Consider the following 16,213-nt stretch of genomic DNA (forward strand, 5'->3'; position numbering starts at 1 on the left):
AGCCCAGTTTTCCAGCCTGTCAAGGTCATCCTGTATCCTGTTTCTGTCTTCTGTGTTTGCAACCCCTCCCAATTTATTATCATCTGCAAATTTAATAAGCATTCCCTCTATTCCTTCATCCAAATCATTGATAAAGATGTTGAACAAAACAGGTCCCAGGACAGATCCTTAAGGCACTTCACTTGTCACTCCTCTCCAAGAGGATGAGGAACCATTCACAAGCACTCTTTGGGTGCGATCTGTCAACCAGTTACAGATCCACCTAATGGTAACAGGATCCAAACCACATTTTACCAACTTGTCAACAAAGATAGTATGTGGAACCTTATCAAAAGCCTTACTGAAATTAAGATAAACAATGTCTACAGCATTTCCCTGATCCAGTAAGGTAGTCACTTTCTCAAAAAAAGATCAGGTTAGTCTGACAGGACTTGTAGGAAACCATGCTGGCTCTTAGTAATCACATCCATTCTTTCTAAATGTTCCAGGACCGACTGTTTGATGATTTGTTCTAAAACTTTTCCAGGTATAGACGTCAAGCTGACGGGTCGGTAGTCTTTTTTCCCCTTCTTGAAGATGGGGACAGCATTCGCCCGCTTCCAATCTTCTGGCACTTCTCCTGTTCTCCAATAATTCTCAAAAATAATAGCTAGAGGCTCAGAAATTACATCCGTAAGCTCTTTTAGAACCCTTGGATGCAATTCATCTGCCCTGAGGATTTAGTTTCATTTAAAGAAACTAGGTGTTTATGTACTGCCCCTATGCTGATCCTAGGTTGGAACTTCATACCCTCCTTATATGTTCTGCTTTTGCCATGTTGAGTACCGTTTTCCTCAGAAGAGTAGACTGAAGAAAAGTAGGAACTAAGCAGTTCCTCCCTCTCTTCATTACCTGTTACAATTTCACTTTCTTGCCCTCGCAATGGGCCTACCAAGTTCTTGCTCTTTTTCTTACTCTGAACATAAGAAAAGAACCCTTTTTCGTTGTTTTTAGCATCTTTGGCCAGCCTGAGCTCATACTGAGCTTTAGCTTTCCTAACTTTTTCTCTACAAGCACTGGTGATTTCTTTATATTCATCCTTGGTTATAAGGCCCTCCTTTCAATTCCTAAAAGAAGAGCCCCATGATGCAGAGTGTTAAAGCTGCAGTACTGCAGTCCTAAGCTCTGCTCACAACCTGAGTTCAATCCCCGGTGAAAGATGGGTTTTCAGGTAGCCGGCTCCAGGTTGACTCAGCCTTCCATCCTTCTGAGGTTGGTAAAATGAGTACCCAGCTTGCTGGAGGGAAAGTGTAGATGACTGGGGAAGACAATGGCAAACCACCCCGTAAAAATTCTGCTGTAAAAATGTTGTGAAAGCAACTTCACCCCAGAGTCAGAAATGACTGGTGCTTGCACAGGGGACTTCTCCTTTTCTTTTCCAATTCCTAAAGGAGTGTTTTTTATTTCTCAAGTCTTTAGAGAGCTGTTTATGGAGCAGATTTAGGTAGCAGATATATAAACTTTATAAAAGACACAGACAAACACAATTAATTTTTTTTAAAAAAAAACACCTTAAAACATGCTTAAAACATTAGCACTCATTGGTCTTAAAGGTGCTTTCTTTGTATCTTTCCCATGCAATTCAGGAAACTGGGCAAAGGAAGCTCTGGCTCTTTCCTTCCTTCCCCAGCGGACAAGAAGGGAGAGGAGCCTCAACCAATAGAAGGACGAGAGCCTTGGCTCAGTAGTTCTGCTGTGTAATTGAGAGAGCCTGGCAAAGCAAGTTCTGTCTACCCCATGCTTCCTCCCAAAGGGAGAAGCCTCAGCCAATGGAGAAAATAGAGGTTTTGCTCAATAGCTTCTGTTAAGCAAGATGTTATGCCGAAGGAAGCAAGAGAGAGAGAGAAAGAAGGAAGTAGATGACAGCCAGTTGCTCAGGGACCTGATAGGAGTCCTTCAGGGGCCTGATTTGGCCCCCAGGCTGCATGTTTGACACCTCTGATTTAGCCAATGATATTGAAGAAGCAGTGTTAACAGCTTATACAAAAATATCAAGGCAAGACAATTCACAGGATTACTACTTGTGCTGTAGCAGTACGGGATACAGTTACATTCCACTGATTTTCAAGGGGATGTGGCAGGATTTAATTATCCCATACACTGAGAATAATAGAAGAAAGGGAGAAACCATTGGTTGAGTTATTTGGTAGGAATTATATGCTAAGTTTTAATTATTATGTAGCATTTTCTGGTATAAATGAGTGCTCAGTTCACTGTTATAATTGGAAGGCCATGCGCAGGAGGGCATGACATGAAATTAAACTGCCTACTAATAAAATACAAAAATCACTGAAGTATGAAAGTACTTACAATTGGATTTTTACTCACTATTATGTCTACATAAAATGATATTAACTTATTTTCACCTCTAGTTATGGGAATGACCTATGACAGAAAGACATTTGACAGTATTTTTTCATATCTGCAATAATAACGATTGCTATTAGTTTAAGAGTAATCTGGGAAGAACTTCCTAGCTAGAAATGGCGCAAAGAGAGATTTTTTTTTTTAAAAATATTATCATTAAATAGCCTCCACGTCTTGTGGTGTTCCAAGAAAACTAATTGATAGTATCCATTTCTGAAATATTTTGAATTAAAAGATACAGCAATTGGGAAGAACACACGGCCCAGCCAAAATTCTGGTTTTGACACTGTTGGGTAAGGAGTGCCTTCCAGAAACCTATTAGGGATGCTTCCAACAGACATGCGTAATGCGTAATGCATCCCTGTAGGGTTGCCAAGTCCCCTTTCTCCTAGAGCGGTGGACTTTCGTGTGTGGCAATGCCGCACACGACCACTCTAGCCGTTTCCAGGAAAACTCTATGGTTTTCCCTGGATCCTATAGCCATTTGGGAGGTTAAAACTCTATGGTACCTATTATACCATAGTTTTTCCTTCCAAATGGCTAGAGCGTCCTGGAGAACCATAGAGTTTTCCCGGAAACACCTAGAGAGGCTGCTGCGCGCCATCACCATCGCAATGACATCACTTCTGGGTAATGTCATTGCACTGATGCCATAGGGGGAGGTTCCCCCCACCAGCCCAATGTGAACCGGTGGGTTGGAAACCTCCTGGGCAGGGGAATTTTCCCCTGGAACAGGGGCTTGGCAGCAATACATCCCTGGATTCTGAAGTTCTGAATTACTTGGTGGCATATGGAGAAGTGGAGAATCAAACCCAGTTCTCCAGATTAGAGTCCACCACTCTTTAACCACTACACCACAGTTGGCTCTCACATTAGTAAAACAAGATGAACCAAAAAAATACATGTTGATGTAGTCATATGTGGATTGCTTTTTGGATGTGTTTTCTCAAAGTAAGTATGTTAACTGATAACAGAAGATGGGAGAGACACAAACACATGAAGAAATGGAAAGCTGCGTCAAAATAAGTATGTCCCCAATTCCAGAATTAAATTTAGCAATTATGTGAACTAAACAAGAAATCAGGAGAAGCAGAGCACAAGGTTGGGAGAAAAAAAGAACTGGAACAGCAGGAAACGTTCTCATCACTAAAAGCTGTACAAAGAATGAATCTTTCATGTGCCAAAGGCGTCTCATAGCTCCCTCCATTTTTTCCCTGTCACTGCTGCAGGTTGAAATGACTTTAAAAACCCTTTCCCCCCCCTATTGCTATGAAGCTACTTATTATATACTAGTAAATGCAGCTGCCCTGTTGCAAGTTCCCCAAACTCCTAATTAAGTGGGCTGCTTTCTCTTACTTCTAGTGGCCAGTCAAATGCAGGCACTAAGTAAGAGGTCATGTATTTTCTTAATTGGGCCAGAAATGAAAGTTCTTCTGACAATTCAGTTTATGGAACAATTCTGACTCTGTTGAGCACTTGAAAACCAAAAAAGAAAATGAAAAAGATGAGTACTAGCATTCATTTATGATATTATTATTGATTTATGTAATAACCACAGCAGTGGTACAAAAACAACCTTTATCAGAAGATAGGCAAGCCTTGTTCTGGGCCCTGCTAGGCCATAACCAGTTATAGCCAGTAACCAATATAATAAGTGAACAGGGAAAACAAAGCAAAGGATTTTCCTTAAGGGATTGTGTGTTAATATAACTATACAATACAACATGGGAATGTCAACAAATTCACAACTGTCCATGATATAACAATGTACATCTAAGTGTTCCAAGAGGTTGCTAATCCCCAGTTGGGGGCAGGGGATCCCCTGGTTTGGAGACCCTCCACCTGCTTCAGGGTCATCAGAAAGCAGAGGGAGGGGGAGGTAAATGTCTGCTGGGCACTCCATTATACCCAATGGAGACCAGTCCCCATAGGGTATAATAGAGGATCAATTTGTGAGTATCTGGGGCTCTGGGAGGGCTGTTTTTTCATGTAGATGCACCAATTTTTTCAGCACAGCATCTAGCACCTCTCCCCAAAACATTCTCCAAGTTTTAAAAAAGATTGGACTAGGGAGTCCAACTCTATGAGCCCCAAAAGAAGGTGCCCATACCCTTCATTATTTCCAAATGGAGGGAAGGCATTTAAAAGGCGTGTGGTCCCTTTACATGTGATGGCCGGAACTCCCTTCAGAATTTAATCATGCTTCCCACAACCTTGCTCCTGGCTCAATCCCCAAAGTCTCCTGACTCCACCCCCAAAGTCCGCAGGTATTTCTTGAGCTGGACTTGGCAACCCCAGTTGTCACAAAGCTCACCTTCCCCTGTTCCTCTTCCTGCTAGAGCCTAATTATGGAGTGGCTGCCCTCCCTTCTGGAATGCTTCCCCCTTCAGGCTCACCCAGCATTACACTTCACTGTCCTTTACACGTGCAGAGTTACTTCAGTCTAAGCCTTCAGAAATTAATGAGTTTAGATTGGAGTCACTTTGTGTAGGATTGCACTGTTAGACAACAGACCAAACAGACCTTTTTGCTCAGACTTTTAACCTCAGGGTTCCACCTTTTAGAAGTTATTCTTATGGTCTTTTAACCTGAGGGCGATTTATGGATGTTGCAATTACAAACCAGTTCTAATTCCAGGAGATCTCCAGGCCCCACCAGAAGATTGGCATAGCTGGGTTGCCAGCTCTTGGTTGGGAAATACCTGGAGATTTTGGGCATGGAGTCTAAAAAGGGCAGTGCTTGGGGAGGGCAGGGACTTCAATGGGGTATAATGCCATAGAGTCCACCTTCCAAAGCGGCCATTTTCTCCAGGGGAACTGTTGTCCGTTGCCTGGACATCAGTTGTGATAGCAAGAGATCTCTAGAGACCATCTAGAAATTGGAGGTCAGTTTTTCCAAATAATCAGGATTCAGCAGCCTAAATGCAATGCTACTTGAAGGGTCCTGGGCAGCTGTACTCCAAAATACCTAGTATCAAAAGACTCTCAAACATAATCACACAATTACAGAGTTCAAATGGAAACACTGCCTTCTATCACAATTACCCCTGCCTGAACATCCTTCAACTCTTGTTGTTCACTCTTCAGGAAGAAAGGGAGATAATAGGGAAAAGGAACCTTTTGGCCCTCCGTAAACTTCATCACATGCATTTAGTTGATGGCAAGACTCTTGCCTCACTCCATGATGCAGCCATCTTATCTTGCTGTGTGCTCACGATTTACCTTATATAATCATCAGCCTTGAGGATACACAGGCCAGCTGAGCCTGAAATAGCTGCATCAACTTTTCCTTTCAGCAGTACTCACATTCAGAGGCAAGAAGCAAAGTCAAAGGCATGCTGGATTGTGAACATAATCAGGGCAAGAGCCAGAAGGAGTGCAAGAGCTAGAGAAGCACAAAAAAAAGAGATGCTACCAGGCCTGTAGGCAGCCTTTCTTCCTAGGTGGGCCTGCTACATTTCCTGATAAGCTCCAAAGGTGTGTGAATGGGGAGAGATTTCCTTATCACCTACAGAAATGTCTATAACCCTGTTCCCAAGTTGAAGCATATCTGAAGACAGCCAGCATGGTGGCTAAGAGTGGTGGACTCTAATCTGGAGAACAGAGTTTGATGCCCCATTCCTCCTCCACAGGAAGCCTGCTGTGTGACCTTGGGCCAGTCACAGTTCTCTAAGAACTCTCTCAGTCCCACCTACTTTACAAAGTGTCTGTTGTGGGGAACAGAAGGGAAAGTGATTATAAGCCACTCTGAGACATAAGAACATAAGAGAAGCCATGTTCGATCAGGCCAATCACCCATCCAGTCCAATACTCTGTGTCACACACAAAAAACCAGGTGCCATCAGGAGGTCCATCAGTGGGGCCAGGACACTGGAAGCCCTCCCACTATGCCCCTCCCAGCACCAAGAATACAGAGCATCACTGCCCCAGACAGAGAGTTCCAACAATATGCTGTGGCTAATAGCCCCTGATGGACCTCTGCTCCATATGTTTATCCAATTCCCTCTTGAAGCTGGCTATGCTTGCGGCCACCACCACCTCCTGTGGCAGTGAATTCCATGTGTAAATTACCCGAATAAGTACTTCCTTTTATCAGACTCCTTAATGTAGAGAAAAGCAGGGTATAAAAAACAACTCTTCTTCTGCATGTTTAGCTGTGTAATCCTAAACAGAGTTACACATGTCTGATATCTTAGCATCAGACATGTGTAAACTGAGCAAGCACAGTTATTCTTTCTTCACTATTGTCATTCAAATTTGTTATTTTAAAGCTCTAAAGCTTTTATTTACTTAATGCTTCCCTTCAATAAAATGACAGTGTTCTAGTTACCCTTTTACAACTCAGTCTTTGTTTGCAGGCATATTATCTAAGAGGAATTGTCTCCTCCCCCCCCCCCCCACGATGATTTCAGACGGATAAGGGGAATAGCAAACCTGACAAATCCAGGAAAATCTTGAGTGTGTGCAGCTAGACAGATCAGACAGGTAAAATTTAGAGGGGGTACTTGAATGGGGCACCAGCCACCACTGAAGTGATTTTTTTTTAAAAAAAAATGACAGGAAAGAAGCTCTTGCTTTTTAAATAGGAAAAATAATATCAAATTAAAAAAAATGTTTTCAAACAAGGGGGAACAAATCAGTGTATCTGGTGGAGTGGCAAACCAGGTAGCCCACCCTGTCTGCGGCCCTGCATGCAATCTTAATTTAGCAAGATTAGAAATTCATTTTAGACAAGGGAGCTGCAAGTGAATTTTTCTGCTTAGACCAGCCACTCCAGTTGCAGCAGTCATTAAATATCCAGGCCTCAGATTCAACAGGAGCTCACAGGAGCACAGCTCCTGAACAGTGTTCCCTCTAAACTGAAGATTATTCAGGGGACAGGGTTTACATCTCTCTATTATATTTTTGTTCTGTTCTTTCTCCAAGGAGCTCTGGGCAGTGTACGTAGCCCTCCATTTTATGCTTACAACAACCCTGTGAACAGTATTCCCTCTAAGCTGAGTTAGTGTGAGCTAGCTCACAAATTTTTAGCCTCCAGCTCAGACATTTTTGTCTTAGCTCAGGAAGGATGGCCCCAGAGCACAATAATTTATGCAGTAGCTCACAACTTTAATGCCAGTAGCTCACAATGTAGAATTTTTGCTTACAAGACTCTGCAGTTTAGAGGGAACATTGCTCCTGAACCTTTCTGAGGGTTCCCCCTCTTCCTCCCCACCTACCTTGTCCATTGAATAGTAGGTGCAGCTGCATAACAATCCCTGGATTAGGAGAGCAGGCAGCCAGCCAGCCAGCCACCAGGAGCTTTGCCCTGCCCCCAGCAGCCCTCATTAACCCATGGAGAAACCTGCACCACCCTTTCTCCACTTCTCATGTGATTTTGGGCGGCAGGTGGCTTGCTGGCCTTTTCACTGGGTGTGGGGGGGGGAGGCCAAGGAGAACCCCAGGTGAGAGAGACCTGCTTGGGCTGGCTGGATCTCTAGCCAGACCAATCAGGCCTTGATTCCCCAGGGCTCTCCTTTCTTGCATCAGGTTGCTTTTGGCATATGCTAATGAGTTACGCTAATAAGCTCCACCACCTATTTTTCTACAAAACAACCCCTGGCAATATCTAATGATGTGTGGATGCATCACTAGTATGGTGTGGTGTGGACAAGCAAGGCCCAAGCAGGTACATTTTCCTGGAACTATGTTGCCCAAACTGGACCCAGAGAACAGGAAATTAGCTTTAAAAAAGGGTTCCAGAAAGGAATAATGCATGACCTTGTAGGTCTATGTATACCAGGCTGGATCTTGGTAGGGAGACCTCAAAATAAAATTAGGAAGGAAGGAAGTGAGAGACTGGAAACAAAAACAAACAGCTTTATTGTATACAAAATGAAAGGGAGAAAATATAAAGAACCTGCTCTAAGCTCCTGAGAACTAGTTCTCTAAGTAATCACACATGCGCGGGCGCACACACCAACAAGAAAGTGCAGTTGGTGGGAAGTTTTAGAGAAGGGATATATTATAGCAGGGGTGGCCAACGGTAGGTCTTCAGATGTTTTTTGCCTACAACTCCCATCAGCCCCAGCCAGCATGGCCAATGGCTGGGGCTGATGGGAGTTGTAGGCAAAAAACAACTGGAGACCTACCATTGGCCATCCCTGTATTATAAGATTGCCAGCCTCTATGTCTGGCAGGGGATCCCCCAGTTTTGCAGGCTCCTCCCTTCACCAGCCAACTGGCCAGTGGAGGGAAGCCCCGCCCCAACAGCCACAATGTGCCTTTAAACCTCAACAGGCTTAAAAGAACCTTGTGAACTACTTGCGCTTTGGACTCTGTGTGTGCCTTTAAATCTCAGCTGGAGGAATGTTGCATCTGTGAGGTGAGCAAGCAAAGTCACATGGCTCTTCCAGGTGAGTGTGTGAACCATGTGAGACCAGTACAGTGTTTCCTTTGCATTTGTTTCAGAAGTTGAGTGTATAGTAAAATTGTATAGTAAAACCTGATTATGGAATGGAGGAAAACTCCACCTCCTAGGCTGCTCTCCTTTCATTTTCCTGTTAGTGTGAAGAAATTGGTTGAAATACAGCAGATGGTTACATTCAGTAACTCCCATGAATAAATTGCCCCAGTGAGATCACAAAAGAGTGTGCTTGCAAACTGTTTATTTTAGCTGCTTTGTGTGTGTGTGTGTGTGTGTGCTCACTTTCATTTAGTGGAAGTGCAGCTGCTGGGGAATGAGAAAATGGACTGCATTCAGGGGAACTTTTTATCTATTAATTTTACTGAATGAGAAAGTCTCCTGGCTCCATCCCCAAAGTCCCTAGATAGTTTTTGAGCTGGATCTGGCAATCCTAGACATACAACCTGACATTCTAGGCTTGAGGTCTGGAAAGGAGCCTGCAACACAGTTGCAGGAGTGTTCAAGTAGTGGGCAACCTGGCATACTTGCCACAGATTTGAAATGGTCTTTTTTATGAGGAAGGGTCTCATAGCTAGACATGGGAACCCACTTTCCTTGGAACCTGATTTGTCCAAGATGTATAGAATTTTAAGTATTCATTCAAATTTTAACTGTCCTACTATGCGGTGTATTACCTAGAGCACTGCAATAGCAGGGATTAGATGATTCATAAATCTAAAATAAATAAATAAATACTTTGAATCTCACTGGCTGGTTTAAAGAACAAAGTATGACTCCAGTGACACTGGCTGGTTTAAAGTTAACTGCTGTCAAACTCTGGCAGGAAAAAGTGGAGAAAATACCTTGATTAGGCTACTGTGAGCCAAATCTGCATGGGCACAAAAAGCCTGGTGAAACAACAAAGATTAATATAGTGTGCTTTCACACAGCATAAATTGTGCAATTTCTATCCACTTTGCAACTTGATTTTACTGTGTGAAATGGAAGAAATCCACTTGCAAACAGATGCTGAAGTGGGCTAAAACAGCATTATTTAGTATGTGTGAAAGTGTCCATACTTTAATTAGGTTGAAGTGAGCCAGATCTGAATTGACACAAAAGTATGGGTGAGTCTAGATCACTCCTGAAACAGGATGGAACATAAGTTAATGACTGGAGTGTGCTTCTTGACTGGGTAAAAAAAGGAAAAAGAAGAACCGGGCATTACAGGATTTATTTTGGTTGATACAGGATTAGAACTGGGCATTGGTTAATGTAATGGTGACTTCTTTGGGCTGACAGATACCTCTGGGGTTTGCTAGGATATTCCAGTGTTTTAAAGTCCTTTACTGTTGAGAATGAAGTAAAGTCTTATTCTTAATGAGAACCCTGAACTTGGGGAGACTGTATTTAATCAGTTTGTGATGCCAGTTTGTGAAGCCTCTTTCCTGGGTTTTTATAGCTATACCCAGATGACTCAAGTTTCAGACCCCCCTGGCACTTAGGCTCTAAAAGGGAGTGCCTATTAAAACAACTACGAGAGCCCCGCGGTGCAGAGTCGTAAAGCTGCAGTACTGCAGTCAGAGCCCTCTGCTCACGATCCGAGTTCAATCCCAGCAGAAGCTGGTTCAGGTAGCCGGCTTCAGGTTGACTCAGCCTCCCATCCTTCTGAGGTCGGTAAAATGAGTACCCAGCTTGCTGGGGGGGGGGGCGGGAAAGTGTGGATGACTGGGGAAGGCAATGGCAAACCACCCCGTAAAAAGTCTGCCGTGAAAACGTTGTGAAAGCAACGTCACCCCAGAGTTGAAAACAACTGGTGCTTGCACAGGGGACTACCTTTACCTTTTATTAAAACAACTACATCCAAAATAAGAGGGGGAGCCCACTGAGGGGGTGTTGGCTGAAGGAGGGGGTGGGATATAAATCTTTACATCAGGGGGATGTTCCTAGTCTGGGTGACAAGTAGAAATTAAACAGAAAATCTTCTTTTATGACTCATGAGACCTTATGTATGTGATAGGGATACAGGTATATTTTATGCAAGATACGATGCTTCAGCCTTAGGGATACACATAAGCTGTGAGCCCTTAATTCAGAGCTCTGTTCAGCAAGAGTCAATGCATTGTGGTAATTGGTTGGATACAAATGGAAAACCCTGTGGTCAGATCTCTGGGTTGCCATGAAGTTCATAATGTGATCTTAGGTCAATCACTCTCAGCCTAGCTTTCCTTGGCATTTGTTGTAACGCTCAAATGGTATGGGAAGAATCATGTACACGGATTGTCCTGAGCACCTTGGAGCAAAGGCAGGACAACAATGAAACAGAAATCAAACAGAACTTTTGAGACAAATCAAGTTCATTTCAGCAAAAGCTTTCATAAGTCAGACCTCACTTCTTTAGGTAAAAAGTGAAAGACAGGCAGATATATAGAGATCCAAATTTACTGGGTGATCTTAAACAAGCTGTAGTATTTCAGCATCAGCAACTGACACAACATTTTTTACCAGCATTGTTACATAAGCCCACTTGCTTAGGCTCTGCCATCAGCGATGTGCTTATGGAGGTAATGTATGGGAAGTGATTTGACTAACTAGGAAAAATAGTTCAGCAATATGGTTATAAGCACACCAGAATATCTATCCATAAAGATTTTTCTCCCCACAACTCTAATTATGTTGAGAAGCAAGCAAGTAAATAAATACATTGTTTAACCATAGACTATAGCAACAGACAGCAAAAATAACAGAATATATCAGCAAGGGCCATAAAATAAAAGGCTTTCATAAGACTGCCTAAAATTCCTCTGATTCATCTGCATAAGAATTGACAATTGTTGTAAAGTAACTTTCTGGCCATAGAGGCAGAGAGGCAAATAGTTTATGTCACTCCATTGTCCTTCCCTTTGAGAAGAAATTCATGTTTCTTAAAGATGGATTGACAAGGCATCCTAGCTAGAACTGGAAGACAGGAATTCATCCCCAGAGTGTCTGTAAATAGGGCAGTAAGAATAGTAACAGACTAAGTCCTGTACCAATCCATCCTCCCAAACATGCAGCCTGTCTTCCATCCCTACTTCTCTGTAATGATTCCCTAGCAATGCATTTGTCTTTGTCTAGTTATGTTTGAAATGCCTGCACAGCTCAATCCTGAGATCTACAAACGCCAGTGTAGACAAAGCTGTATTCATTTCCTGGCAAGTACATCAGAGGCCATCATTTTAGTCCCACTTGCCATGAAGACAACGTAACACTAACTTGGAAAAAAACACAGACCCCTCCCCCCTTCTTTCCACACCAAACCACAGGATTGTATGGGTGACTGCAACTCTGGCTGTCTTCTAATTTTCAGATCCTCTGGCAGATTAGTTTATTCCTCCTTGGCCCTCTCGTGGACATTTTCAGATATTGGAGCAACATTATGCAATGGTCTACGAGAGGATGCATGGAGAGCACTATCACTCCCTATTATTTCAAAGGGCCTGTATGTGACCTCTTTCAGAGGTCCTTAGAAGCAGCAATCCGACCAAAAGATGTTACAAAGTTCAGGCTGTTGTGGCTGTTTTGCTTATGCTTTATTGGAATGTGGTGGTACTATTGATACCATTCTATGGTTTTATTGCCATGTTGTGCTTCTATTTGTTTGCTGCTGTGAGCCTCTGTAGAAAGGGTGGGGGTGAGAGAAAAATATTTGTAATAGATAAATAAATGGTTGCAGTTGCATAGTCTAAATCCCATCAGATACTCAGCGAGGATCAACCATGAGTACCACCAGCTGCCTGACTCTACCAGTCTTTTAACTTATTCTGCTGATTCCAGGGTTGCTAGGAATACTTCATGGAAATACATCCATACATCAGAACATCAACAGACAGTGCATCCACTGTCCAAACTTATAAATCTGAGAAGGGCTAGTAAAAAGATAATCTGATCTTCTTCTTTTTTAGTATTGCACAGCCAGATGCTCAGCATTCAGTCACTGAGAAACAATTCAAGCAGTCAGTAATAATATGTGGTACGTTACTACCAAGTCGGTACAATTTTCCAAAGGGTGAGAAGGTAGTGACAGCATGTTTGAATATGTGTTGGTGCAATCTAGTACCTTGGACAGTGACATCAAGGTGGACAAACCTGTGTTAGCTTTTACTGAACGGAGTTTCCTGGGACTGTAATTTAGAAAAGGGCACTGGCATTAATGGAAAGGGGATTTTAATCCTGACCATATACTGTTTATCCAGTGACACTCCGAGCTGCTTTTAACCTTGCTGGGGAAAACTTATGGGCTTGTGTCCCCATCCCAGATATGTGCTCCCAAGAACACCCTGGCTGGTGGAATTGAAAGCTTCACAATCTTCAACAACTTCAGATCATAGAGTCCAGCAATGGCTATTATTAGCCAGGGTGACTATGGATAAGCTTTTCTGAAGAACCACCTACTCCCATATGAATCTACCTATACCTTTGAAGGAGGAACATATTAGACCTTTGCTTTAAAAAAAAAAAAAAAACAAAAACCTTTCATTGGCTAAGAATGAGGTAGGCAATTACAGGCTGGTTTCCAATTTTCCTTTTCTAAGGAGCATGTATGTGGTGGTTGACCAGTTCCAGGGGTTCATAGATGATACATCTGCCTGTAATCCATTTCAGTCTAGTTTCAGGCCTGGGTTTGGAACTGAGATTGTTTTAGTTGCATTGGAGGATTATCTTATTTTAAAGCTGGAGTGGCCTTTGACACAGTTGACCACTCCATTCTTACCCATCAGGTGGGATATGATGTTGGCATTAGGGGAGCAGTTCTTTTTGGTTTTGGTCTTTTCTGCATTATAAGACACACAAAGACTGATTCCTCACTTAGCAGTCACTCTGTCCCCAGGCTTTGCCTTCCTCAGATCAAGTGATCAATTTCCCACCAGTTGCTGCATGGGTGCATTTTGATCTGCGACTCCCTCCGATTCCCCTCACAGCTTCCTGCTACTTTTTTTTGGGGGGGGGGGGAGGAGAGATCCAGAAGCTGTCAGGGAAATTGGAGGGAACCATAAGTAAAAATGTGGCTGTGCAGTGGCTAGTGGGGCATTGATCACTTGATCCAAGAAAAGCAGAAGACCGGAGGTGGAGTGATTGCTAGTGAGGAATAGGTCAAAGAGTTTCCACTGGAGAAGCAGAATCAACAGGGCAGGACTTGCCCTGGAGTGCCACAGACCTCTGTTCTCTTAGCTGTTCTTTTCAATACTCATATGAGGCTGATGAATGAGAATGTAGTTTCTAGCTTATTCAGAATACTGCAGTCCATTTACTTTCAATGCCTAGTCCATGGGCACATGTCTTGCCCATCTTAAAATAGCTGCATTAGCTTACAATTCAAGGTGCTGGTTATGACCTTTAAAGTCCTTTATGGCCTCTGAGCCACATTTCTAAAGGACCATCTCCTTCCATATGTCCCCATGCATCAACTAGGGTCACTGCACTTCCAACTACTGTCTGTTATCCCACTTAAGGCACCAACAAGAGCCTGCACTGCAGCTCCCAACTTTGTGGAATGGACTCCCAGAGGAAGCAAAAGGAGTGCCATCTTTTGAAATTTTTCAAAGGGTTTGCATGGCTGTTTTATTCAACAGAGCTTTTAATGCAGTATAAGCTGCAAGCATCTTTTGAAAGGAGAGTAGGTTATCCAGGAGTATTATTTTGTTTGCTATCAATTGTGATGTTTTCAATGATTTAGGAACCATTTTCAGCTATTAAAAAAAGGCAAGATATAAATATTTTAATCAATCAATCAGTCCAAAGATTGTCATTCACTGAATGGTGGCAAATATCAGATCAAGCAGGCAAATATCAGATCAAGCTAACTGTATTTGCAAAGCCAAGTCTTATGCATCCATGCCATTAACAGTGGAGCCTTCACTTGATGCACAAGAAGCCTTGTGCCTACAGATCATGTGACTTCCACCCAAGGTAGGCACTGCCATTTGCAGATTCACAAGATCAAATGGATTACACATTGCTAAAATTTAAAACAACAACATTACAGTTCACTGTCTTCCACAAACAGTGACATATTGGAATCACTTTTTTAATTAGGCAAGTCTTTGTAAACCAAAAGCACAAACCAGCTAGGCAACAGCATGCGAACCACTTCATCTGAAATAAATATTCCCACATCAAATAACTTTAACATGTGTCATCTAAAAATGAGTGCTATATTTTTCATATAATAAAAAGGGGGGGGGGGACCTGATCTCACCATTAGCAGCCATCAGTGGGACAAAATTAGATCAATTGGTACTGACCTATTCAATCATATCTTGCTATGTACACCTGCAAAATAATTAAGCATGAAGTGTTTGAAATTAAAATGATCATTTGACTGTGTGACAGCTCATCAGAGCTTCTACACCATAAAAAGAGGACAGAAGGGCTAAACCCATTCAGTGACTACTGAGCACATTAATCTGAATATATACCCCTTTTTTTCAATGTAATGTGCAGAATGATCTGCAGAGCAGAGACTTGTCATTTAATGGTATCCTAGTATCACCTTTGCAGAATCTAGCTTTGTGGTCCAATGGTAATTCAAAGGTTGGGTAAATGAACTGAAACTCCTGGACAGGCCTGGTTTGCATAACAAAGGCTTTCACAGAATCACAGTTGGGTTTATTAGTCTTTTTAAAATTGTGAATTTCACTATACCAACAAGCTTTTCCTATTTTCTTTAATTTAGCAATGAGTCACAGTGTAAATGGAACAAAAGGGGGGAAGGTCATGGGGTTCCACTTTTGTTCTCATTTGCTAAACTGCATCTAGAAAAAAAAAATCCATGTTAAATGACATAGTTTTTGAATTATGGTGTACTTCCAAAAATTAAGCCAAAGGGAACTTCACACTGGTGCAAAAAAGAAATTAGGAAAGTGATACCTGTCTCTATATTAAATTGCCCCTTGATGTGCTTTTAATATTGAAATTGCTCTGCAATATGGAAGCTCAACCATTAGAACATGGGTTGTGATTTTTTTCTCCTATTGCATGTGCAGTCAGCTATGTTTTATATTATATCACAGATGTGTTCGGAAAGAAAGAAAACAGGACATTATGTACACAAAATTAAACAATAGCCCAGTAGCACCTTAAAGACTAACCATTTATTTCAGGATAACCTTCTGAGAGCTCTGACTCACAAAAGCTTATGCTAGAATAAATTTGGTTAGTCTTTAAGGTGCCACTGGACTCCTGTTTCATTTTGCTGCCATAGAGTGACACAGTTATCCTTCTGGAGCTGCAGCAATCCTTGATTTTCTCCAAAGAAGAAAGATCCTGTTATATGCACCTACTGTTATATCTGTTTGTGCTCCTACCAGTGTCCTCTCCACTCCCTGTTGACCTGTAACATCTCTGAATTTCTAGTCCTGGACCTGCAGAAGTGGATAAAAGG

Source organism: Heteronotia binoei, chromosome 13 (assembly GCF_032191835.1).
Source record: "Heteronotia binoei isolate CCM8104 ecotype False Entrance Well chromosome 13, APGP_CSIRO_Hbin_v1, whole genome shotgun sequence".
Lineage (NCBI taxonomy): Eukaryota > Metazoa > Chordata > Lepidosauria > Squamata > Gekkonidae > Heteronotia > Heteronotia binoei.